The sequence below is a fragment of the Rhinopithecus roxellana genome, chromosome 7 (genome assembly GCF_007565055.1).
Source record: "Rhinopithecus roxellana isolate Shanxi Qingling chromosome 7, ASM756505v1, whole genome shotgun sequence".
Taxonomy (NCBI): Eukaryota; Metazoa; Chordata; class Mammalia; order Primates; family Cercopithecidae; genus Rhinopithecus; species Rhinopithecus roxellana.
The window spans coordinates 46,240,843-46,266,441 of NC_044555.1; the positions used below are offsets into that span (position 1 = coordinate 46,240,843).

The 25,599-nt window shown below is 41.5% G+C and overlaps 1 protein-coding gene and 1 non-coding gene across 2 annotated transcripts in view; both read right to left on the minus strand.

Moving 5' to 3' along the window:
• The window catches only part of UPRT (uracil phosphoribosyltransferase homolog), a 173,238-nt gene that overhangs the window by 88,703 nt on the left and 58,936 nt on the right, over positions 1–25,599 (minus strand). The gene's annotated exons all lie outside the window — the stretch shown is intronic.
• LOC115898824 lies at positions 15,854–15,960 on the minus strand. Its single transcript, XR_004058489.1, has one exon. It is a non-coding gene; the product is annotated as a U6 spliceosomal RNA (small nuclear RNA).

Genomic DNA, 25,599 nt, shown 5'->3' on the forward strand with positions numbered 1-25,599 from the left:
AGCTGAGGAGTGTTTTATTTCCAATTATGTGATCGATTTTAGAGTAAGTGCCATGAGGCACTGATAAGAATGTATATTCTGTGGTTTTTGGATGAAGAGTTCTGTAGATATCTAGCAGGTCTGTTAGTCCAAATTGCACCATTTTGTAAGCTGCCTGCCATTTTGCAGATCTTGATCAAAGTGAAACATTCCATGGTAGTTTGGACTATGAGAAACAACCTGCCTCTTATCATATTCTGCTGAGAGAAAGTACAAGGAACACCACATTCTTCCAGAACAAGGGCCAGAACAACCTCATCCTGGGAACAGGTTATCAACATTTTTCCAGGCAGCAAGCCATGCCCCCACAGTTCCCTCCTACCCAGGCCTATAAATTGCCCAAACCTATAAGCCACTGTAGGCTCTGGCATTAAGCTGGTCCCCCACCTTCACAGGTTTTTGCAATATACCTGTGTTGCCATTAAGCTGCCCTCTCTCTATGTGTCTGTCTTTCTTTAACTCTCGCCTTCCCTTCAAAACCTAACATTTTGGTGTCAAAACCTGGGATGGGGATTGGGTTCTAAACAGGTAAGTCTTCTCTTGCAACCTGGAAAGCAGCAAGCAGCAAAAACTAGACCCAGGACTGCTTCCAGATCCTGAGTAGACTCCCTGTTCCCAGACCTGCTCCCCTTATTCTCTCATCTTCTCCAACCCTGGGCTGACCTCTAGATCCTGATCAAACCCTCCATCCTCTTTTTTCTTTCTTTCTCTTTCCTGGGTGGCTATGACAAGGATCATCCCCATTGCTGGACATCACATCCAACACCGATCTCCAATTAGTGGGTGAGTCTCTCTTTTCCTCCTTTCCAGATTCCTCTCTATTTCTGATGGTTCACCAGAAAATCCCAAGTCTGGGTGAGAGGTCTCCTCTGTCACCAGGAGACCATGGCCTGCCTTCTCAGGTGGCACCCTTGAATGCTCACCACTCCAGCCGCTCCGGCCTCTGGGGGACTGCAAAGAGGTGTGGGGATGCGTCAGCTCTCCTGTGTCCCTTCTCCCAGGAGGAATTGGGGTATTCACTCCCCTCCAGGGTACTCACTTTCCTTTGGAGTATTCACTCCCCTCTGGGGTACTCACACCCCTCTTCTAAATTTCTCACCCTTCCAGCCACCAGTATGGGGCAAGTATCCTCAAACCACCTCAAGACACCACTCTCGGGTGACTCATCTGGATCCTCCCAGCCCAGGGCTTGGTGGACTCCATTAAAACTGAATACCTTATTCACTCGTCTCAAATGTCTCATCTGGATCCTCCAAGCCGAGGGCTTGGTGTATTCCATTAAAACAGAATGCCTTACTTTCCTCTGTTATGTTGCCTAGCCCCAGTGTAAAATGGACAACAATAGTCAATGGCCAAAAAACAAAACATTCAATTTCCAAATTCAACATAATCTAAAAAACTTCCTCCAACACAATGGTAAATGATCCAAGGTGATTTGCTTATCTCTGTTTGTGGCTCTCTCTCTCTCTGCCAATCATGTTCAGCTTTTCAAATCCTCCTCCTCAATGAAAAACCTGCAAATTACCTCCTCCTCTGGACAATCCCTCCTCTAATTTCAACCTGGTAAACAATCCCCCTCCCTCGGTCCCCCTCCCACCACCATCCCCTCCTTATTCTCCTTTGGCTCCAGCTCCTCCACCCTCTTACTTTTGTCCTCCATCCCCCTTTGCCTTCTCCATGGCAAATCAGCTCTCACACCCAACCCCCTTTCACTGAAAACCAGGCACACACCCAAAGGCCTTCCAAAGTCCTTTCCTTGCAGGAGGTGGAAAGGGTCAAAGGCATAATCCCAGCTCATGTTCCCTTCGCCCTAGCCATCCTCTCCCAGCTTAAAAAGATAATTGGCTCCTTTTCAACGGATCCCACGTCTTTCCACAAGGAATTTCTTTGTGTCACTCAAACTTATAACCTTACCTAGCACAACATATATGTAATCCTCTCCTCCACCCTCACCCTGGAGGACAGGGGACACATATGGATGAATGCCCAGGCCCATGCAAACAACCTCCACCAACAAGATGCTGCCCATAACCCAGTAGAGATCCTAGCTGTCCCCAGAACTAACCCCAATTGGGATTATCAGGCAACTTCTGCAGACAGACAGCAACAAGGCCATATAATATCAAGTCTCTTAGCTGGCATAAATAAAGCCACCCCCGCTCTTTTCCTCTCCCACCTTTCAAAGGCCATGACTAAATATACCACATCAATCCCTAATACCAATAAGGGCAGAATCTACCTCCATTTACACTTCATCTCTCAGTCAGTCCCAGACATCCAAAAGAAATTTTTAAAATTGGAGAATAGCCCTCAAACCTCCCAAATAGACTTAATCAAAGTGGCCTTAAGGTCTTTAACAATAGAGAGGAAGAACTAAAAACCCAAAAACTAAGACACCAGGCTAAATACCAGATGCTGGCAGCTGTCATTCAACAGGGTTCCCAATGCATGCAGAAGTCCTCAGCTTTGCAACAGTCACTGCCAGAAGCCTGTTTTTAGTGTGGCCAACAGGATCACTGAGCAAAAGCCTGCCCTAATCCCAGGCCACTCTCAAAACCTTACCCTATCTGTGGTGTCAAGAAACACTGGGCCAAGCACAGTAGCTCATGCCTATAATCCCAGCACTTTGGGAGGCCAAGGCAGGTGGATCACCAGAGGTCAGGAATTTGAGACCAATCTGGCCAACATGGTGAAACCCCGTCTCTACTAAAAATACAAAAATTAGCTCGGCATGGTGGTAACTGCCTGTATCCCAGCTAGTCAGGAGGCTGAGGCAGGAGAATCACTGGAACCCAGGAGGATGAGATCATGCCATTGCACACCAGCCTGTGTGACAAGAGCAAAATGCTGTCTCAAAAAAAAAAGAAAAAAAAAAACAAACAAACAAAAAAAAGAAAACACTGGAAGTTGGACTGTGCTCAGTCAAACCCTTCATCCCGCTTCACCACCTCTAACTGAAGACTGACAGGGCCCAGAATCCATTGGCCCGTCGCCACTACTGCCTCAGAACCCAGGGTAATGCTGTCAGTCTCTGGTCAGCCCATATCTTTCCTATTAGATATGGGGGCTAGTTACTCAGTTTTACCAGAATATTCTGGAACCTTTCTCAGTTCTTCTGTCTCTATTATGGGAGTTCACAAACTCCCCTCTAGGCATAAAGAGATTGGTCCTCTATTATGCAACCTATTTTTTTATTATTATACTTTAAGTTCTAGGGTACATGTGCAAAACGTGGAGGTTTGTTACATATGTATACTTGTGCCATGTTGGTGTGCTGCACCCATCAACTCATCAGCACCCATCAACTCGTCATTTACATCAGGTATAAATCCCAATGCAATCCCTCCCCCCTCCCCCTCATGATACGCCCGGGTGTGTGATGTTCCCCTTCCCGAGTCCAAGTGATCTCATTGTTCAGTTCCCACATAAGTGTGAGAATATGCGGTGTTTGGTTTTCTTTTCTTGCGAAAGTTTGCTGAGAATGATGGTTTCCAGCCGCATCCATGTCCCTACAAAGGATATGAACTCATCCTTTTTTGTGGCTGCATAGTATTCCATGGTGTATAGTGCCACATTTTCTTAATCCAGTCTGTCACTGATGGACATTTGGGTTGGTTCCAAGTCTTTGCTATTGTGAATAGTGACACAATAAACATACGTATGCATGTGTCTTTATAGCAGCATGATTTATAATCCTTTGGGTATATACCCAGTAATGAGATGGCTGGGTCAAATGGTATTTCTACTTCTAGATCCTTGAGGAATTGCCACACTGTCTTCCACAATGGTTGGACTGGTTTACAGTCCTACCAACAGTGTAAAAGTGTTCCTATTTCTCCTCACCCTCTCCAGCACCTGTTGTTTCCTGACTTTTTAATGATTGCCATTCTAACAGGTGTGAGATGGTATCTCATTGTGGTTTTGATTAGCATTTCTCTGATGGCAAGTGATGATTAGCGTTTTTTCATGTGTCTGTTGGCTGTATAAATGTCTTCTTTTGAGAAGTGCTGTTCATATCCTTTGACACTTTTTGATGGGGCTGTTTTTTTCTGGTAAATTTGTTTGAGTTCTTTGTAGATTCTGGATATTAGCCCTTTGTCAGATGAGTAGATTGCAAAAATTTTCTCCCATTCTGTAGGTTGCCTGCTCACTCTGATGGTAGTTTATTTTGCTGTGCAGAAGCTCTTTAGTTTAATGAGATCCCATTTGTCAATTTTAGCTTTTGCTGCTGTTGCTTTTGGTGTTTTAGACATGAAGTCCTTGTCCATGCCTATGTCGTGAATGGTATTGCCTAGGTATTCTAGAGTTTTAATGGTTTTAGGTCTAACATTTAAGTCTCTAATCCATCTAGAAATAATTTTTGTATAAGGTGTAAGGAAGGGATACAGTTTCAGCTTTCTACATATGGCTAGCCAGTTCTCCCAGCACCATTTATTAAATAGGGAATCCTTTCCCCATTTCTTGTTTTTGTCAGGTTTGTCAAAGATCAGATGGCTGTAGATGTGTGGTATTATTTCTGAGGACTCTGTTCTGTTCCATTGGTCTATATCTCTGTTTTGGTACCAGTACCATGCTGTTTTGGTTACTGTAGCCTTGTAGTATAGTTTGAAGACAGGTAGCGTGATGCCTCCAGCTTTGTTCTTTTTGCTTAGGATTGTCTTGACAATGTGGGCTCTTTTTTGGTTCCATACGAACTTTAAAGTAGTTTTATTCAATTCTGTCAAGAAACTCATTGGTAGCTTAATGGGGATGGCACTGAATCTATAAATTTCCTTGGGCAGTATGGCCATTTTCACGATATTGATTCTTCCTATCCATGGGCATGGAGTGTTCTTCCATTTGTTTGTGTCCTCTTTTATTTCGTTGAGCAGTAGTTTGTCGTTCTCCTTGAAGAGGTCCTTCATATCCCTTGTAAGTTGGATTCCTAGGTGTTTTATTCTATTTGAAGAAATTGTGAATGGGAGTTCATTCCTGATTTGGCTCTCTGTTTATCTGTTATTGGTGTATAGGAATGCTTGTGATTTTTGCACATTAATTTTGCATCCTTAAAATTTTTGGAAGTTGCTTACCAGCTTAGAGAAATTTGGGGCTGAGACGATGGGGTTTTCTAAATATACAATCATGTCATCTGCAAACAGGGGCAATTTGATTTCCTCTTTTCCTCATTGAATACCCTTTATTTCTTTCTCCTGCCTGATTGCCCTGGTCAGAACTTCCAACACTATGTTGAATAGGAGTGGTGAGAGAGGGCATCCCTATCTTGTGCCAGTTTTCAGAGGGAATGCTTCCAGTTTTTGCCCATTCAGTATGATATTGGCTGTGGGTTTGTCATAAATCGCTCTTATTATTTTCAGATATGTTCCCTCAATATCGAATTTATTGAGAACTTTTAGCACGAAGGGCTGTTGAATTTTGTCAAAGGCCCTTTCTGCATCTATTGAAATAAGCATGTGTTTTTTGTCTTTGGTTCTGTTTATATGCTGGATTATGTTTACTGATTTGCATATGTTGAACCAGCCTTGCATCCCAGGAATGAAGCCCACTTGATCATGGTGGATAAGCTTTTTGATGTGCTGCTGGATTCAGTTTGCGAGTATTTTACTGAGGATTTTTGCATCGATGTTCATCAGGGATATTGTCCTAAAATTCTCTTTTTTTGCTGTATCTCTGCCAGGCTTTGGTGTCAGGATGATGCTGGCCTCATAAAATGAGTTAGGGAGGATTCCCTCTTTTTCTATTGATTGGAATAGTTTCAGAAGGAATGGTACCAACTCTTCCTTGTACCTCTGGTAGAATTTGGCTATGAATCCATCTGGTCCTGGACTGTTTTGGTTGGTATGCTATTAATTATTGCCTCAATTTCAAAGCCTGTTATTGTTCTATTCAGGGATTCAACTTCTTCCTGGTTTAGTCTTGGGAAAGTGTATGTATCCAGGAGTTTATCCATTTCTTCTAGGTTTTCTAGCTTATTTGCATAGAGGTGTTTATAGTATTCTCTGATGGTAGTTTGTATTTCTTTGGGGTTGGTGGTGATATCCCCTTTATCATTTTTTATTGCGTCTATTTGATTCTCCTCTCTTTTCTTCTTTATTAATCTTGCTAGCAGTCTATCAATTTTGTTGATCTTTTCAAAAATCCAGCTCCTGGATTCATTGATTTTTTGAAGGGATTTTTGTGTCTCTATCTCCTTCAGTTCTGCTCTTAGTTATTTCTTGCCTTCTGCTAGCTTTTGAATGTATTTTGCTCTTGCTTCTCTAGTTCTTTCAATTGTGATGTTAGGGTGACAATTTTAGATCTTTCCTACTGTCTCTTGTGGACATTAGTGCTATAAATTTCCCTCTACACACTGCTTTAAATGTGTCCCAGAGATTCTGGTATGTTGTATCTTTGTTCTCATTGGTTTCAAAGAACATCTTTATTTCTGCCTTCATTTCGTTATGTACCCAGTAGTCATTCAGGAGCAGGTTGTTCAGTTTCCATGTAGTTGAGCGGTTCTGATTGAGTTTCTTAGTCCTGAGTTCTAGTTTAATTGCACTGTGGTCTGAGAGACAGTTTGTGATAATTTCTGTTCTTTTCCATTTGCTGAGGAGTGCTTTACTTCCAACTATGTGGTCAATTTTGGAATAAGTGCAATGTGGTGCTGAGAAGAATGTATATTCTGTTGATTTGGGGTGGAGAGTTCTGCAGATGTCTATTAGGTCTGCTTGGCGCAGGGCTGAGTTCAATTCCTGGATATCCTTGTTAACTTTCTGTCTCGTTGATCTGTCTAATGTTGACAGTGGGGTTTTAAAGTCACACATTATTATTCTGTGGGGGTCTAAGTCTCTTTGTAAGTCTCTAAGGACTTGCTTTATGAATCTAAGTGCTCCCATATTGGGTGCATATATATTTAGGATAGTTAGCTCTTCTTGTTGAGTTGATCCCTTTACCATTATGTAATGGCCTTCTTTGTCTCTTTTGATCTCTGTTGGTTTAAATTCTGTTTTATCAGAGATTAGGATTACAACAACTCACTTTTTTTGTTTTCCACTTACGCACCCATTTAACACTCCCTTTACCCACTCCTTCCTGGTTAACCCTCAGTGCCCTACCCCTATCTTGAGGCAGGACATATTAAGTAAATTCCACACCTCCATACAATTTGTCTCCGGCGATTCTACCCATTTTATTTTACTCTCCAGGCCAGATTCTTCCCTCTCCCCCCCCTTCATTCTCATTATCCACTCTGTTACTTTCTGTCAATCCTAAAGTTTGGAATGTTTCTAAACCCACAATGGCCACACATCACATCCCAGTTAAAATAACCCTCCAAAACCCGTCCATTTTCCTTCGTCAGTCTCAATATCCCCTTAACCCAGCCAGCCTCAGGGGCCTCAAACCTATTACCTGTAAACTTTTACAAGCTCAAATTCTCAAGCCTGTAAAGTCTTCCCACAACACCCCATCGTGGTTGTCAAAAACAGATGGGATCTTACCACTTTATCCAGGATCTCTGATTTGTAAACCAGGCAGTGGTGCCAATCCATCTGGTGGTCCCCAAGCCATACACTGTACTTTCCCATATTCCCCCATCTACCCCACACTTCTCTATATTGGATTTAAATGATGCCTTTTTCACTATTCCCTTAAATCTGGCTTCTCAAAGTTTTTTTGGTTTCACTTAGTCAGATCCTGATACTCAAACATCCATCCAACTAACATGGACTGTACTTCCACAGGGGTTCTGAGATAGCACCCACTTATTTGGACAGGTCCTCACCAAGGACTAGGCTGAACTTCCCCTTGCTCCTAGCACCCTCCTCTAATACGTCAATAACCTCCTTCTCTGTAGCCCCTCCATCTGTCCATGCAACACACCTTTTAAACTTCCTCCATAGCTGAGGATATTTGGTCTCACCCACAAAGGCTCAGGTAGCCCAAACCCAGGTTACTTACCTTGGACTTGTCCTAATCCCTAACTCTCCAGCCATCCCAATCCAATGCAAGGAGCTAATTTGGGACATGCCCCTTCAAAGGACCTCCTCTCCTTCTTGGGCCTTGTGGGATAATTCTGACTGTGGATTTCCAACTTCAACTTGCTGACCAAGCCACTCTACATGGCCTCACATGGGCCCATCCTAGAACCCCTGAACCCAGCTTGCCCCATCAACTCCCACTTCAAAAACTGAAAAAATGCCTAAAATGGTCCCAGTACTGAGACTGCCCAACCACACCAAGCTCTTTCCTCTGTATATACATTGTGACCAAGCCCTTGCTCTTGGACTACTCTACCAAACATATGGCAATGCCCCACAAGCCACTGCATACCTCTCAAAACAACTGGACTCTGTCATCCAAGGCTGGCCACCCTGCCTAAAACTATTGGGTGCAGCCACATTGCTGGCCTCATAGGCACAGAAACTCACTCTCTACCAACCTACATCTTCCCATAACCTACAGAACTTCATAAGCCACCAATCTCTTCTATACCTCCCATCATCCCATTTACAGCAGGTGCATGCCTTATTCATAGGAAACTCTCTAATCACCTTCCAGAGATGTAAAGCTCTCAAGCTAGCCACCCTCCTACCTGTAAATACCTCCAGCTCTGAGCTCTATTACTCCTTCCTGAACCTCTTGAACTCCCTTTTCTCCCCCTTCCAAAACATCTCAGAAGCCCCTTTGCAGGAAAACACTTACATGGTTCATTAATGGAAGCTCTTTTAGGGAGCCATGGCCAGCAGCTGGCTACACTATCATTGCTGAAAATAAACTCCTAGAATTCAATGTTCTTTCACCCCATACTATCTCCCAAAGGCAGAATTACCTCTCAACAGGCAGAACTACCTCTAAACAGGCAAAGCTGGTTGCCCTAACCAGGTCCCTCATCCTAGCAAAGGGAGTGTTAACATTTACATCAATTCAAAATATGCATATCATATCCTACACTCTCACACCTTAATCTGGCAGGCAAGGGGTTTTCTAACTACAAAAGGAACACCCATAGGAAAATCAAACTCATACACAAGCTGCTGGAGGCGGCTAAACTCAACTACAGACTGCCATTATCCATTGTAAGGGACACCAAAAGGCTACAAATACCATAACCAAGAGAAAGGTTTTAGCAAATATGGCAGTCCAGCAGGCAGCTCTTAAAACCCCATCATTGGCCAGGTCCACTGGCTCACACCTGTAATCCCAACACTTTGGGAGGCCGAGGCAGATGGATCACGAGGTCAGGAGGTCGAGACCATCCTAGCTAACATGGTGAAACCCTGTCTCTACTAAAAATACAAAAAATTAGGGGGCACGCCCAAGATGGCTGAATAGGAACAGCTCCAGCCTCCAGCTTGCAGCGTGAGTGACACAGAAAACGGGTGATTTCTGCATTTTCAACTGAGGTACCGGGTTCATCTCACTGGGGGAGTGCCGGGCAATCGGTGCTGGTCCGCTGCTGCAGCCCGACCAGCAAGAGCTGAAGCAGGGCGAGGCATCGCCTCACCTGGGAAGCGCAAGGGGGAAGGGAATCCCTTTCCCTAGCCAGGGGAACTGAGACACACAACACCTGGAAAATCGGGTAACTCCCATCCCAATACTGCGCTTTACCAAGGGTCTTAGCAAATGGCACACCAGGAGATTATATCCCACACCTGGCCCAGAGGGTCCCACGCCCACGGAGCCTCCCTCATTGCTAGCACAGCAGTCTGAGATCTAACTGCAAGGTAGCAGCGAGGCTGGGGGAGGGGCGCCCACCATTGCTGAGGCTTAAGTGGGTAAACAAAGATGGGGGAAGCTCAAATTGGGTGGACGCCACTGCAGCTCAAGGAGGCCTGCCTGCCTCTGTAGACTCCTCCTCTGGGGATAGGGCATACCTAAACAAAAAGCACCAGAAAACTCGGCAGAGGTAAATGCCCCTGTCTGACAGCTTTGAAGAGAGCAGTGGATCTCCCAGCAAGGAGGTTGAGATCCAAGAACGGACAGACTGCCTGCTCAAGTGGATCCCTGACCCCTGAGTAGCCTAACTGGGAGACATCCCCCACTAGGTGCAGACTGACACCTCACACCTCACATGGTGGGGTACACCCCTGAGATGAAGCTTCCAGAGCAAAAATCAGACAGCAACACTCGCTGTTCAGCAATATTCTATAGTCTGCAGCCTCCGATGCTGATACCCAGGCAAACAGGGTCTGGAGTGGACCTCAAGCAAACTCCAACAGACCTACAACTGAGGGCCCTGACTGTTAGAAGGAAAACTAGCAAACAGAAAGGACACCCACACCAAAACCCCATCAGTACATCACCATCATCAAAGACCAAAGGCAGGTAAAACCACAAAGATGGGGACAAGGCAGTGCAGAAAAGCTGGAAATTCAAAAAATCAGAGCACATCTCCCCCTCCAAAGGAATGCAGCTCATCGCCAGCAACGGAACAAAGCTGGATGGAGGATGACTTTGACAACTTGAGAGAAGAAGGCTTCAGTGGATCAAACTTCTCAGAGCTAAAGGGAGAACTACGTAACCAGCGCAAAGAAACTAAAAACCTTGAAAAAAGAATGGATGAATGGATAACTAGAATAATCAATGCAGAGAAGACCTTAAAAGAACTGATAGAGATGAAAACCATAACATGAGAAATACATGACAAATGCACAAGCTTCAGTAACCAACTCAATCAACTGGAAGAAAGAGTATCAGCGATTGAAGATCAAATGAATGAAATGAAGTGAGAAGAGAAGCATGGAGGAAAAAGAGTAAAAAGAAATGAACAAAGCCTCCAAGAAGTGTGGGATTATGTGAAAAGACCAAATCTACGTCTGATTGCTATGCCTGAAAGTGATGGGGAAAATGGAACCAAGTTGGAAAACATTCTACAGGATATCATCCAGGAGAACTTCTCCAACCTAGTAAGGTAGGCCAACATCCAAATTCAGGAAATACAGAGAACACCACAAAGATATTCCTCGAGAAGAGCAACTCCAAGACACATAATTGTCAGATACACGAAAGTTGAAATGAAGGAAAAAATGTTAAGGGCAGCCAGACAGAAAGGTCGGGTTACCCACAAAGGGAAGCCCATCAGACTAACAGCAGATCTCTCGGCAGAAACTCTACAAGCCAGAAGAGAGTGGGGGCCAATATTCAACATTCTTAAAGAAAATAATTTTCGACCCAGAATTTCATATCCAGCCAAACTAAGTTTCATAAGTGAAAGAGCAATAAAATCCTTTACAGACAAGCAAATGCTTAGAGATTTTGTCACCACCAGGCCTGCCCTACAAGAGATCCTGAAGGAAGCACTAAACATGGAAAGGAACAACAGGTAACAGCCATTGCAAAAACATGTCAAAATGTAAAGTCCATTAATGCTAGGAAGAAACTGCATCAACTAATGAGCAAAATAACCAGCTAATATCATAATAACAGGATCAAGTTCACACATAACAATATTAACCTTAAATGTAAATGGACTAAATGCTCCAATTAAAAGACACAGACTGGCAAATTGGATAAAGAGTCAAGACCCATCAGTTTGCTGTATTCAGGAGGCCTATCTCATATGCAGAGACACACATAGGCTCAAAATAAAGGGATGGAGGAAGACCTATCAAGCAAATGGAAAACAAAAAAAAGCAGGGGTTGCAATCCTAGTCTCTGATAAAACAGACTTTAAACCATCAAGGATCAAAAGAGACAAAGTGGTAAAGGGATCAATTCATCAGGAAGAGCTAACTATCCTAAATATATATGCTCCCAATACAGGAGCACTCAGATTCAATGATACACTGGATTTTAAAAATGTGGCACATATACACCATGGAACAATATGTGGTCATAAAAAAGGATGAGTTCACATCCTTTGTAGCGACATGGATGAAGGTGGAAACCATCATTCTCAGCAAACTGTCGCAAGAACAGAAAACCAGATACCGCATGTTCTCACTCATAGGTGGGAACTGAACAATGAGATCACTTGGACACAGGAAAGGGAGCATCACACACCGGGTCCTATTGTGGGGAGGGGGGAGGGGGGAGGGATAGCATTAGGAGATATACCTAATGTAAATGATGAGTTGATGGGTGCAGCACACCAACATGGCACATGTATACATATATAACAAACCTGCACATTGTGCACATGTATCCTAGAACTTAAAGTATAATAAAAAGTACAAAAAATTAGCCAGATGTGATGGTAGGCACCTGTAGTCCCAGCTATGTGGGAGGCTGAGGCAGGACAATTGTATGAACCCAGGAGGCAGAGGTTGCAGTGAGCCGAAATCATGCCACTGCACTCCAGCCTGGGCAACAAGCAAGACTCCATCTCAAAAAAAAAAAAAATCATTATTGCCCATTTTTCCCAGCATACTCCCTGTATATACCCAGGCAAAACAAACCTCACTCACCCAGGCTGGAATGGTTCAGGAAGGATAAATGGTTCAGGAAGGATAAATTTTTTTGCACAAGTCCCAGAAACATTCTGTACTTTCATATGTGCACAACCATTTTTATGCCAGTTATTGCCCCCTACTCCAGCTCTTAAAAACTTATATAGATTCTCCTACCATGGCTGTGAATCTCAAAGATATTACTAAGGCATGTTCCCTTTGCACTCAAACTTACTGTCAGGAAACTATCAAACAACCCCCTTTCCCCACACATCAGGCCTGAGGGCACCTGGCAGGGCAGGACTGGCAGATTGACTTCACGCACATGTAACCCGTAAAACAAGTTCAGTACCTTCTAACAATAGTAGATACATTCTCTGGATGGATAAAAGCTTTTCCTACCACCACCAAAAAGGCACACACCATCACTTCTATTCTCCTCACCCATATTATCCCCCAGTTTAAACTCCCCTCTTCCATCCAGTAGACAATGGGTCAGCATTTGTTTCAGTTTAACTAACAGCTGGCAAAGGCTGTAAACATTAAATGGACTTTTCATATTCCTTACTCCTCCCAGTCTTTAGGTAAAATTAAATGGGCCAATGCTCTTTCAAAACAACAACTAACCAAACTCTCCCTAGACGTTAAGATGGTCTGGACTTCACTTCTCCCATTGGCCCTCATGCATTTGCGAACCATTCCCCAAAAGCCCCTCAGCCTAAGCCCATTTAAACTCATGTACAAATGCTCTTTTATCCTCCAGAATCTCCCTGTATCTGCTCTCTCTTCTGTACAGGATACGTGGCTGGCATTACACCTCACTCAACATCTAATAGCACGCAAATGCCCCAGTCTAAAAGTCCATCCTCCAAACACTCCTCCTTGTCCCTACAACCAGAGAGCTGCATCTGGATTGCAGGCTCCTCCTCCTAACCTGTCCAACCTGAATGGATGGGTCCTAACCAGATTATCTTAACTACTCCCACAGCAGCAAAGGTAATGTCCTTTCCACACTGGATACACCATTCCAAGTTAAAAAGAGCACAAGATTCATATCCAGAAATTTTCTCATCCCCAAGATATTATTCCTTCTTCACAGGACCAACCTTACTGTGCTTAACAAGAATTCCAGAAGTTGCCAATCCAGAAGGCCCTGGTCCATAACACTCTCTGCCTCCAATTTCAGATCTTCTCTTATACCTTGTTTCAGATATTTCCTGGTATTCCCTCCCCACATCCCTAGGTAGTCCACTCACATTCCTCACATTAATCCAGGAGCTATGGCTACAGGGCACCTTCCAAAATTTCACTCCTTCTCAAATCTCCTTTTTCTCCTTTTGTCCTCTTTGTCTGTGGGATACTCTAAGTCCCCACCCACAACCTCTGACAGTTGGGCCCCCTTCGTCAACCTTATACATTGCCTCTTAAATCAGTCACATTCCCCTCTTTCTTCAAACTGTTAAAAACCTCTTACCAACCCCTCCCCTCGCTGCTGGCACAGCTCCCCGTGTAGACAACTCAAGGGCTCTCCCTGGAAAAAATGCACAAACAGTTCCCTCAACTGCAACCTATATCCTTCTGCCATAAAAGAACCACAATGGCTATTAGTTAGCAAAAATCCATTTCTCTATCTCTCTCCAAAACCAAACAACCTTCGCCTTCTCCCCCACCAACATTCCCTATCAGGTCCTCACAGGGGTTACCCTTGTTAACAGCTATTCAACCTAGAGAAACAAGAAAGTTGGGATAAAAGTTTGTCCAGGATTCAACCCCCATCTTCTCATGGCTCACTACCTTCGCTTACAACTCTTGCCTGTCAACCCCTGGTCTTTTTCACTATGTGGTAAAAAATCTTATCTTTGCCTGCTGGCAGGTGAGTCAAAAACATACACTCTGGTGTTTTAATCTCCAAACATTAACATTTTGCCTAACAACCAAACCATTCAGGTTCCTTTAGTAATCCCTATTTCCTCCTCCTCCACATATACCCAATGGCCTGTACACTTAACTCCCCTGTTAGCAGAACTAAACGTCTCTGCTGCACTCAGCACTGGGATAGCAGGTTGCCCCTTTCTTAGGGTCACTCGTCTTCCTCCTCCTAATACTAATAATTGGCCCATGTATACTCACCTTCATATCCTGCTTTATCTCCCGAAGGCTGAACTCCCTAGTCCAGGCAACCACCCAGAAACACATTGATACCATCCTTCTCCTCTGCCAAGTCCAGTATCAGTGCCTGCAGGAAAACAACTCTGAAGTTGGACACCCACTGCTTAAAAACCCAAACCCTTACTACAGTGCCCCTATTCAACAGAAAGAACCAGATAATCAACAACACCCCTCTTCCTTTTATATTAAAGCAGAAAGTAAGAATGTTAGTCCAAACCGCACCATTTTATGAGTCCCCCACCATTTTGCAGACCTTGGTCAAAGTGAAACATTCCACTGGAGATGTGGGCCATGAGAAACAGCCTGCCTATTATCATATTCTGCTGGGAGAAAGTGCAAGGAACACCACATTCCACCAAAACAAGGGCCAGAACAGCCTCATCATGGGAACACGTTATCAACATTTTCCCAGACAGCAGCCCTTGCCCCGCCCCACCAGACCCTGCCCGTTCAGGCCGATAAATTGCCCAAGCCTGTTAGCAGTGGTGTGCACTGGCATTAAACTGGTCTCCCACTTCTGTAGGTCTTACGCTGGACACAAAACCTGCATTTGCTGTTAAGCTACCCTGTGTGTGTGTGTGTGTGTGTGTGTGTGTGTGTGTGTGTGTGTGTGTGTCTTTAACCCTTGCCTTCTCTTCAAACCCTAACATGGTCCACCTGATCTAGAGCTGAGTTCAAGTCCTGAATATACTTGTTAAATTTCTGTCTCATTGATCTGTCTGACAATGGAGTGTTAAAGTCTCCCACTACTATTGTGTGGGAGTCTGAGTCTCTTTGTAGGTCTCTAAGAACTTGTTTTATGAATCTTGGTGCCCCTGTATTGGGTGCTTATATATTTAGGATTGTCAGCTCTTCTTGTTGAATTGATTCCTTTACCATTATGTAATGCCCTTCGTCTTTTTTTTTATTTTTGTTGGTTTAAAGTCTGTTTTGTCAGAAACTAGGATTGCAACCCCTGCTTTTTTCTGCTTTCCATTTGCTTGGTTAATTTTTCTTCATCCCTTTATTTTGAGCCTATGTGTCTTTGCATGTGAGATGGGTCTCTTGAATACAGCACACCGATGGGTCTTGACTTTTTATCCAGTTTGCCGGTCTGAGTCTTTTAATTGAGGCATTCAGACCATTTACATTTAAGGTTATTGTTATGTGTAAATTTGATCCTGTCATCATGATGCTAGCTGATTATTTTGCAAACTAGTTGATACAGTTTCTTCATAGTGTCATTTGTTTTTGTACTTCAGTGTATTTTTGCAGTGGCTGGTACTAGTTTTTCCTTCCATGAAAATATGGAATGCTTCACAAATCTGCATGTCATCCTTACACAATGGACATGCTAATCTTCTCTGTATCTTTCCAATTTTAGTATATGTACTGCCAAAGTGACCACTTAAAGTGATTATTGATATGATTGGGCTAATATCTACAATGTTTGATACTGTTTTCCATTTGTTGCCCTTGTTTTATGTTTCTATTTTTATCTTCATGTTCTTTTGTATCTTGTGGTCTTAACTGAGAATTTTACATGATTCCATTTTCTCTGACATAAAACATGTCAGTTATACTTATTTTTTCTCCTTTTCTTTATTTATTCAATTGAGTTTGCAATATACATTAAAAACTAATCCAAATTCATTTTCTTTTCTTTTTTAAAATAGAGACAGGTTTCCTCTATGTTGCCCAGGCTGTGTCTCCAAATCCTGGGTTAAAGGGATCCTCTTGCCTTAGCCTCCCAAAGTGCTAGAATTACAGGCATGAGCCAGCAGGCCTGGCCCAAGTTCACTGTCAAGTAACACTGTACCACTTCATGGATAGTGTGAGTTCCTTATAATAATAAAAGAATTTTAGTATCTCCCTCCCTTCCCTTCTATAATTGCTGTCATTCATTTCACTTATATATAAACATATATATTTAAACACATATATGAACATATTGATATTATTTTTAGCAAACTTATCTGTTAGATTAATTAAGTGTAAGAAAATAAAAGTTTTAATTTTACATTCACTTACTGATTTTCCCATGGTCTTCCTTTTGCTATGTGAATCCAAGTGTCTGACCCATAATTTTCATTTTTTCTGGAGAACTTCTTTTAACAGTTATTTTTACCCCAAAAGGTTTAAAGGTTTCACTTTTATAAATCACAGCTGATGGAGAGCAAAGCCTTCACCTATAGAGACCATACTCCAACTAAGGCCTAGGGCATTGCTCTAGGAGAAGAGTTCTTCCCAGGAAAACGGATGACAACAGGCAGGAACGTGTGTTTTTCCTTCTGGCTTCTTTCAAGAGTTTTTCTTTATCTTTGATTTTTTGCAGTTTGAATATGATGATATGCTTAGGTGTAGAGTTTTTGACATTTATCCTGTGTGGTGTTCTCTGAGCTTTCTGGACCTACGATTTGGTGTCTGACATTAATTTGTAGAATTTCTCCATTATTATTGCTTCAAATATTTCTTCTGTTCCACTCTCACTTTCTCCTCCTTCTGAAATTTCCATTGCACATATGTTATACCTTTTGCAGTTTTACCACAGTTCTTGGATTTTCTGTCCTTTTTCAGTCTGTTTTATCTTTGCTTTTCTGCTTTGGAAGTTTCTAGTCTCAAACTCAGAGATTCTTTCATCAGCCATGTTCAGTCTACTAGTAAACCCATGAAAGGCATTCTTCATTTCTGTTGCAGTGTTTTTTATCACTAGCATTTCTTTTTTATTCTTTCTTAGAATGTCCATCTCTCTGCTTACCTTGTCCGTGTGTTCTTACATGCTGTCTACTTTATCCATTAGAGCCCATAGTTGTTTTAAATTTCTAGTATGATAATTCCGACATTCCTGCCATATCTGAGTCTACTTCTGATGCTTGCTCTGTCTCTTCAACCTATTTTTTTTTCCCTTTTAGTGTGCTTTGTAAGTTTTTCTTCATAGCCAGGTGATGTACTGCATAAAAGAACTGTGGCAAATAGGCCTTTAGAAATGTTGTGGTAAAGTGTGGAGTAAGTGGTGGGGGAGCATTTTATCATCCTGTGATGAGGTCTCCATGAGCCTAATTTAACTAAGAAGTGATTCTATGCTTCTAAACTGTAAATTTCACAATTGCTATTCAGTCTACACTCCCCCCACCACCTTAGATGAGGCAAGATGGTTAGGGTGGATTGCAGTTGGGTATTTCCCTTCCCTCACATGGAAGGGCAGAATAGACTGAAGTTGGGAATTTCTTTTTACCCAGGTCAGTTAGGTTCTGAAAAAGCCTCAATGGCTTAGACTCTGATAAAATGGTTTTTCTTGAAGGCAGACCTTCTAAAGAACAGAGTGCTCTGGTATATTGCAAAATGGTTCCTTTTCCCTTCTCTTGCCAGAAGCATGAGGGAATTTTTCTCTGATATTCACTTGTGTGGACCTGGTACAGCTCCAGGAGGTAAAACTCACAAAAGCATGGAGACACTTAAGACTGGGTCTCACTGGAGTTTTTAACTTTCAGATGTGTCCACACTCGGCCTTCAGCCATTTGTCAATTACAGTTCAGGTTTTCTTACCCTAGTACTGGGTTTTGTGAAGTTTCTGCTTTTGGGTTTCTGTTCTTGTAAGTTGCGATTCTCTATATTCACCTGTCTGTCTCTTCAATTTCAGGGGCAGTGGTTTGCCCTGTGACCTCACTTCTCTAATGGATCTAAGAAGAGTTGTTAATTTTCTCCAGTTTATTCGGATTTTTATTTGTTGTTAGAATAGAGTGACAACTTCCAAGCTCACTCTGTGCCAGACTGGAAATCATAAAATTGTATTTGCTTTTTAATTCTAGCTTTTTGTATTTGTAATGATTTATCTAAGGATTAAAATATCCAACCTTTCAGAGTCAAATTAGAGTTAATATTTTATCACTTCTAATAAGACAGAAAACTTACAACCATATCAGTCTCTACACCCACCACCCAATGACATTTATTTTACTGTGGTCATATGTATTACATCAATGTGCTTTGAAAAGCCCTTAGGGTGATATTATGCTTGGATTTCAATATTCATACATATTTTATTTTAAGTTTAAGAGGAACAAATCATCTTTTATATTTACTTACATATTTATCCTTTTCTTGTCCTTCCTTGATATCTGAAAAACCCTCTCTTTGGTTGTATCTCATTAACCTGAATATCTTCCTTTAGCATTTCTTTAGAACAGGTCTGCTCTCAGTGCTTTCTCTTAGTTATCCATCATCTGAGAATTTCCCTATTTCACTTTCATTACTGAAGAATATTTTCTCTGGATATAGAATTCTGGGTTAACAATCTTTTCTTTCACACTTTAAAATTGTCTCAATGTCTTGTAGCCTCCATGGTTATTAATGAAAAACATAATTATTCAAATCCTTTTCCCACTCTATATAACACATCCTTTTTTCTAGTTGCTTTTCAATTTTTTTACATTTGTGGTTTTCATTAGTTTGATTGTGACATATTTAGAGCTGGCTTTCTCTGAGTTTATTCTTTGTGGAGTTTTCTAAACTTCTTGAATCTGTACATTTATTTACCAAATTTGGAAAGCTTTCAGCCTTTATTTCTTCACACTTTTTTTCCTCTGCTTGTTTATCTCTCACCTCTGAGACCTAATGACATAAATGTTAGAAGTTTCTATATTGTGTCACAGATCCCTGAGACTTTTTCAGTTTTTTTTTTTCAAATTACACTATTTGTTTTCATCTAGCTTCAGTTTCATTTAGTCTTTCCTTTGTCATCTGCATTCTTCTAATGAACACATCCATTGAAGTTAGTTTTCTTTTCAGATATTATTTTATCAGTTCTAATATTTACATTTAGTTCTATTTTGCCATTTTCATTTCACTGCTGAGATCCTCTATCTTGCAATTCATTGAAAGTGTACCTAATTTTATCTCATGAAGCATAGCTAAAATATCTACTTTAAAGTCTTTGTCTGATAACTCCAATATTTCAGTCATCTCACAATTGGCATGCATTAGATTATCTTTTCTGTTAAAAACTGGCCACATTTTCCTGGTTCTTTCTTAGAGACGGGGTCTCACTAAGTTACTCAGGCTGGCCTTGATTCCTAGCCTCAAGTGATCCTCCTGCCATGGCCTCTCAAAGTGCTATGATTAAAGCTGTGAGCTACCACATCAAGCCATCATTCTTTTTAGGTTGATTTTTAAATTTATATCCTGAACTTTTTGGATGTTATGTTGTGTAGCTGCTCTATACTTCCATAATCACCCAAAAAGTGTTATTTTCTTGTTGTCATTCTTTTTTTTTTTTTTATACTTTAAGTTCTAGGGTACATGTGCACAATGTGCAGGTTTGTTACATATGTATAAATGTGCCATGTTGGTGTCCTGCACCCATTAACTCGTCATTTACATTAGGTAGATCTCCTAATGCTTTCCCTCCCCTCCAACTCCCCAAAATAGGACCTGGTGTGTGATGATCCCTTTCCTGTGTCCAAGTGATCTCATTGTTCAATTCCCACCTATGAGTGAGAACATGCAGTATTAGGTTTTCTGTTCTTGTGATACTTTGCTGAGAATGATGGTTTCAGCTGCATCCATGTCCCTACAAAGGACACGAACTCATCCTTTTTTATGGCTGCATAGTATTCCATGGTGTATATGGGCCACATTTTCTTTCTTTCTTTCTTTCTTTCTTTCTTTCTTTCTTTCTTTCTTTCTTTCTTTCTTTCTTTCTTTCTTTATTTTTATACTTTAAGTTCTAGGGTACATGTGCATAACGTGCAGGTTTGTTACATATGTATATTTGTGCCATGTTGGTGTGCTGCACCCATCAACTCATCAGCACCCATCAATTCATCATTTATATCAGGTATAACTACCAATGCAATCCCTCCCCCCTGCCCCCTCCCCATGATAGGCCCCGATGTGTGATGTTCCCCTTCCCGAGTCCAAGTGATCTCATTGTTCAGTTCCCACCTATGAGTGAGAACATGCGGTGTTTGGTTTTCTGTTCTTGTGATACTTTGCTAAGAATGATGGTTTCCAGCTGCATCCATGTCCCTACAAAGGATGCAAACTCATCCTTTTTTATGGCTGCATAGTATTCCATGGTGTATATGTGCCACGTTTTCTTAATCCAGTCTGTCACAGACGGACATTTGGGTTGATTCCAAGTCTTTGCTATTGTGAATAGTGCCGCAATAAACATACGTGTGCATGTGTCTTTATAGCAGCATGATTTACAATCCTTTGGGTATATACCCAGTAGTGGGATGGCTGGGTCATATGGTACATCTAGTTCTAGATCCTTGAGGAATTGCCATACTATTTTCCATAAAGGTTGAACTAGTTTACAATCCCACCAACAGTGTAAAAGTGTTCCTATTTCTCCACATCCTCTCCAACACCTGTTGCTTCCTGACTTTTTAATGATTGCCATTCTAACTGGTGTGAGATGGTATCTCATTATGGTTTTGATTTGCATTTCTCTGATGGCGAGTGATGATGAGCATTTTTTCATGTGTCTGTTGGCTGTATGAATGTCTTCTTTTGAGAAATGTCTGTTCATATCCTTGGCCCACTTTTTCATGGGGTTGTTTGTTTTTTTCTTGTATATTTGTTTGAGTTCTTTGTAGATTCTGGATATTAGCCCTTTGTCAGATGGGTAGATTGCAAACATTTTCTCCCATTCTGTAGGTTGCCTGTTCACTCTGATGGTAGTTTCTTTTGCTGTGCAGAAGCTCTTTAGTTTAATTAGATCCCATTTGTCAATTTTGGCTTTTGTTGCCATTGCTTTTGGTGTTTTAGACATGAAGTCCTTGTCCATGCCTATGTCCTGAATGGTACTCCCTAGGTTTTCTTCTAGGGTTTTTATGGTATTAGGTCTAACATTTAAGTCTCTAATCCATCTTGAATTAATCTTCGTATAAGGAGTAAGGAAAGGATCCAGTTTCAGCTTTCTACTTATGGCTAGCCAATTTTCCCAGCACCATTAATTAAATAGAGAATCCTTTCCCCATTTCTTGTTTCTCTCAGGTTTGTCAAATATCAGATGGCTGTAGATGTGTGGTATTATTTCTGAGGACTCTGTTCTGTTCCATTGGTCTATATCTCTGTTTTGGTACCAGTACCATGCTGTTTTGGTTACTGTAGCCTTGTAGTATAGTTTGAAGTCAGGTAGCGTTACGCCTCCACCTTTGTCCTTTTGACTTAGGATTGTCTTGGCAATGTGGGCTCTTTTTTGGTTCCATATGAACTTTAAAGCAGTTTTTCCAATTCTATAAAGAAATTCATTGGTAGCTTGATGGGGATGGCATTGAATCTATAAATAACCTTGGAAAGTATGGCCATTTTCATGATATTGATTCTTCCTATCCATGATCATTAGTGTCTTCTTTTATTTCACTGAGCAGTGGTTTGTAGTTCTCCTTGAACAGGTCCTTTACATCCCTTTAAAGTTGGATTCCTAGGTATTTTATTCTCTTTGAAGCAATTGTGAATGGAAGTTCATTCATGATTTGGCTCTCTGCTTGTCTGTTACTGGTGTATAAGAATGCTTGTGATTTTTGCACATGAATTTTGTATCCTGAGACATTGCTGCAGTTGCTTATCAGCTTAAGGAGATTTTGGGCTGATACAATGGGGTTTTCTAAATATACAATCATGTCATCTGCAAACAGGGACAATTTGACTTCTTCTTTTCCTAACTGAATACCCTTGATTTCTTTCTCTTGCCTGATTGCCCTAGCCAGAACTTCCAACACTGTGTTGAATAGGAGTGGTGAGAGAGGGCATCCCTGTCTTGTGCCAGTTTTCAAAGGGAATTTTTCCAGTTTTTGCCCATTCAGTATGATATTGGCTGTGGGTTTGTCATCAATAGCTCTTATTATTTTGAGACAAGTTCCATCAATACCGAATTTATTGAGCGTTTTTAGCATGAAGGGCTGTTGAATTTTGTCAAAACCATTTTCTGCATCTATTGAGACAATCACGTGTTTCTTGTCTTTGATTCTGTTTATATGCTGGATTATGTTTATTGATTTGCGAATGTTGAACCAGCCTTGCATCCCAGGGATGAAGTCCACTTGATCATGGTGGATAAGCTTTTTGATGTGCTGCTGAATCCAGTTTGCCAGTATTTTATTGAGGATTTTTGCATCGATGTTCATCAGGGATATTGGTCTAAAATTCTCTTCTTTTGTTGTGTCTCTGCCAGGCTTTGGTATCAGGATGATGTTGGCCTCATAAAATGAGTTAGGGAAGATTCCCTCTTTTTCTATTGATTGGAATAGTTTCAGAAGGAATGGTACCAGCTCCTCCTTGTACCTCTGGTAGAATTCAGCTGTGAATCCATCTGGTCCTGGACTTTTTTTGGTGGGTAGGCTATTGATTATTGCCTCAATTTCAGAGCCTGCTATTGGTCTATTCAGGGATTCAACTTCTTCCTGGTTTAGTCTTGGAAGAGTGTAAGTGTCCAGGAAATTATCCATTTCTTCTAGATTTTCTAGCTGATTTGTGTAGAGGTGTTTACAGTATTCTCTGATGGTAGTTTGTATTTCTGTGGGGTCGGTGGTGATATCCCCTTTATCATTTTTTATTCCGTCTATTTGATTCCTCTCTCTTTTCTTCTTTATTAGTCTTGCTAGCGGTCTGTCAATTTTTTTGATCTTTTCAAAAAACCAACTCCTGGATTCATTGATTTTTTGGAGGGTTTTTTGTGTCTCTATCTCCTTCAGTTCTGCTCTGATCTTAGTTATTTCTTGCCTTCTGCTAGCTTATGAATGTGTTTGCTCTTGCCTCTCTAGTTCTTTAAATTGTGATGTTAGAGTGTCAATTTTAGATCTTTCCTGATTTCTCTTGTGGGCATTTAGTGCTATAAATTTCCCTCTACACACTGCTTTAAATGTGTCCCAGAGATTCTGGTATGTTGTATCTTTGTTCTCATTGGTTTCAAAGAACATCTTTATATCTGCCTTCATTTCGTTCTGTACCCAGTAGTCATTCAGGAGCAGGTTGTTCAGTTTCCAGGTAGTTGAGAGGTTTTGATTGAGTTTCTTAGTCCTGAGTTCTAGTTTGATTCCACTGTGGTCTGAGAGACAGTTTGTGATAATTTCTGTTCTTTTACATTTGCTGAGGAGAGCTTTACTTCCAATTATGTGGTCAATTTTGGAATAAGTGCGATGTGGTGCTGAGAAGAATGTATATTCTGTTGATTTGGGGTGGAGAGTTCTATAGATGTCTATTAGGTTCGCTTGGTGCAGAGATGAGTTCAATTCCTGGATATCCTAGTTAACTTTCTGTCTCGTTGATCTGTCTAATGTTGACAGCGGAGTGTTGAATCTCCCATTATTATTGTATGGGAGTCTAAGTCTCTTTGTAAGTCTCTAAGGACTTGCTTTATGAATCTGGGTGCTCCTGTATTGGGTGCATATACATTTAGGATAGTTAGCTCTTCCTGTTGAATTGATCCCTTTACCATTATGTAATGGCCTTGTCTCTTTTGATCTTTGATGGTTTAAAGTCTGTTTTATCAGAGACTAGGATTGCAACCCCTGCTTTTTTTTGTTCTCCATTTGCTTGGTAGATCTTCCTCCATCCCTTTATTTTGAACCTACGTATGTCTCCACATGTGGGATACGTCTCCTGAATACAGCAGACTGATGGGTCTTGACTCTTTATCCAGTTTGCCAGTCTGTGTCTTTTAATTGGAGCATTTAGTCCATTAACATTTAAGGTTAATATTGTTATGTGTGAACTTGATCCTGCCATTATGATATTAACTGGTTATTTTGCTCGTTAGTTGATGCAGTTTCTTCCTAGCGTCGATGGTCTTTACATTTTGGCATGTTTTTGTGATGGCTGGTACCGGTTGTTCCTTTCCATGTTTAGGGCTTCCTTCAGGGTCTCTTGTAAGGCAGGCCTGGTGGTGACAAAATCTCTAAGCATTTGCTTATCTGTAAAGGATTTTATTTCTCCTTCACTTATGAAACTTAGTTTGGCTGGATATAAAATTCTGGGTTTAAAATTCTTTTCCTTAAGAACGTTGAATATTAGCCCCCACTCTCTTCTGGCTTGTAGAGTTTCTGCCGAGAGATCTGCTGTTAGTCTGATGGGCTTCCCTTTGTGGGTAACCCGACCTTTCTCTCTGGCTGCCCTTAAGATTTTTTCCTTCATTTCAACTTTGGTGAATCTGGCAATTATGTGTCTTGGAGTTGCTCTTCTGGAGGAGTATCTTTGTGGCGTTCTCTGTATTTCCTGAATTTGAATGTTGGCCTGCCCTACTAGGTTGGGGAAGTTCTCCTGGATGATATCCTGAAGAGTGTTTTCCAACTTGGTTCCATTTTCCCCCTCACTTTCAGGCACCCCAATCAGACGTAGATTTGGTCTTTTTACGTAATCCCATACTTCTTGCAGGCTTTGCTCATTTCTTTTTCTTCTTTTTTCTTTTGGTTTCTCTTCTCGCTTAATTTCATTCATTTGATCTTCAATCGCTGATACTCTTTCTTCCAGTTGATCGAGTCGGTTACTGAAGCTTGTGCATTTGTCACGTATTTCTTGTGTCATGGTTTTCATCTCTGTCATTTCGTTTATGATCTTCTCTGCATTAATTAGTCTAGCTGTCAATTCTTCCACTCTTTTTTCAAGATTTTTAGTTTCTTTGCACTGGGTACGTAATTCCTCCTTTAGCTCTGATAAGTTTGATGGACTGAAGCCTTCTTCTCTCCTCTCGTCCAAGTCATTCTCTGACCAGCTTTGATCCGTTGCTGGCGATGGGCTGCGCTCCTTTGCAGGGGGAGATGCGCTCTTATTTTTTGAATTTCCAGCTTTTCTGCCCTGCTTCTTCCCCATCTTTGTGGTTTCATCTGCCTCTGGTCTTTGATGATGGTGACGTACTGATGGGGTTTTGGTATAGGTGTCCTTCCTGTTTGATAGTTTTCCTTCTACCAGTCAGGACCCTCAGCTGTAGGTCTGTTGGATATTGCTTGAGGTCCACTCCAGACCCTGTTTGCCTGGGTATCAGCAGCAGAGGTTGCAGAAGATAGAATATTGCTGAACAGCGAGTGTACCTGTCTGATTCTTA